Source organism: Hakea prostrata, chromosome 2 (genome assembly GCF_041222555.1).
Source record: "Hakea prostrata isolate BN-2017 chromosome 2, UWA_Hpros_2, whole genome shotgun sequence".
In the NCBI taxonomy this organism is placed as follows: Eukaryota; Viridiplantae; Streptophyta; class Magnoliopsida; order Proteales; family Proteaceae; genus Hakea; species Hakea prostrata.
In genome coordinates this window covers 22818746-22820733 of record NC_142601.1, presented here as the reverse complement: position 1 = coordinate 22820733, position 1988 = coordinate 22818746, and the positions used below count along the sequence as shown (strand labels likewise).

The 1988-nt window shown below is 33.8% G+C and overlaps 1 non-coding gene across 1 annotated transcript; it reads left to right on the top strand.

Moving 5' to 3' along the window:
• Positions 1–1429: 1429 nt before the first annotated feature.
• Positions 1430–1501, top strand: TRNAD-GUC (transfer RNA aspartic acid (anticodon GUC)). Its single transcript has one exon. It is a non-coding gene; the product is annotated as a tRNA-Asp (tRNA).
• The last annotated feature ends 487 nt before the right edge of the window (positions 1502–1988 follow it).

The window sequence follows — 1988 nt, the reverse complement described above, 5'->3', positions numbered from 1 at the left end:
AATGAATACCGGTTTGGAAGAGGGAAATCAGTAAGTTGTTGCTATCTCTCCATGTATTCATCGCTAAACTCTTCATTACGTTTCAAAAGGTGAGAGATGCATAAAATTCCATTTGGTAGGCCAAAGATTTTGAGTACTGCAGAAGCATAAATACCTTAGCTTCAATAGTTTTTATTGAAAAACTAAACCTTAGCTTCAATAGCTTTTATTGAAAAACTAAGTAACATCTCAAACCTTTTACTATATTTATGAGTATATTTGGACCATCTTTTTTAGAAAATTACAATTTGAACTGCCATTATTATTTTGTCCAATTTGAGCCACTTTTTTATATTTTTTTAATTTAAATATAACCATCCTCAATGTGTGAATGTTAATGTATAAAAGTGTGAATTGGTAGAGGCCTTTTAGGGAACTGAAATGTAACCATAATTATTTATATATTGACAATGTCTTATTGGAAAATTTACAATCTCAACTATCCTCCACGTGTGAGTGTAAATGTGTAAATGTGTGAATGGATAGGGGGTCCATGTGTAAATGAGTAGGGCTTTTTAGGCAATTGAAATGTAACCATCTTCCTTCAATTCGTGCTTTTATGATAAACTAGCATTTTTAGGAGGGTTGGATTTATTTGCAAATTTGTGTCTCATGTATGAATGGAGTAGTAAGATATGGGTTAGGGTTTAACAAAATTAACGAAGGTCCAACAAGATGAACCAGGGTTGCCAGGAAAACTAACAAGGTAAATTAGGGATTGCATGTGTATGATTTGAGATATCAAAACTTAGTTAGGGATTATAAGGAAAGTCAATAATTGAGTCCAATGATGGTTAGAGTTAAATGTGGGTTCAATGGTCTTGTGAGTAGAGGGAAGGGGTCGGGAAGCTTGTGGCAAAGGGAGAGGGGATTCCTGATTGAATCTCGAAGAATTCTTAAATAGATCTTCAGTGCTGAATTTTTAAAATACACATATAATGATCTTAACCCCCCCCCCCCCCCAAAAAAAGAAAAAAATAATAAATAAAACAGCAAATAAATGTTCATGATTTACCAGTCAATGTTAGAGATGCAAGCAAAAGCCAATATTGGAATGCCTCAACCATGGTGATGACCAATGCCTCAGTCATATGTTGTAGTATAACTTAATTGTGGGATGCCTCCTTAGAACAAAATTAGAGGCAGTCGTATTTAGGAAAACTTCAAGATGAAGCATGGAAGAACATCGAGCAATAGTGATAAGTAGATCAACAAAATGGATCGGCATACAAATTGTGGCATCTCAAGGTCTCTCATCTATATTGTATACAGTAGTTACTACTAACTCAACTCTAGCATGATCATTACTCTATTGTCTGTATTACTTTGGTACATCAATCATACCTAATTTTATTTATATTTGTTTTTGTCGGTTTTTAAAGCATCCGATGTCGTTGTAGTATAGTGGTAAGTATTCCCGCCTGTCACGCGGGTGACCCGGGTTCGATCCCCGGCAACGGCGTTTTTTAGAGCTCCATACTTATATTATTTTTCCTTTTATCAAGACTAGTAAGAACGCATGTGCACGTGTAATGTGTTCTCAAATATAATTGTTTATCAGAGATTGTATCTCGTTCTAAAAGAAATCATGGACATAAATAAAATTGTATATATGTACATGAAACTACTTTTTTATGCTACTATTGCTTATTCTTGAACTATAGACCTACCTTTACTTTATGATACGAGGAGGAAAATTATGAATTTTCTTTCTTCCAGAAATATAATTATATTGTTACAAGAAATTTAATTTTCCCCCTTTTCTGGATGAGGTATTCTTCTATAGGTTTTTCTATCTTTTTAAGGGAATACTATGATATAGTGGTTTCGATTATCAATCTCATTTTCAGCCTATTCGAAACGGTTAGTAGATAAGCCATTTCTAGGGTTTGGTTCAAAATATAATAAACCCGCTCCAAATCGGCTTTGGATCTTAAGAAAAATGCATA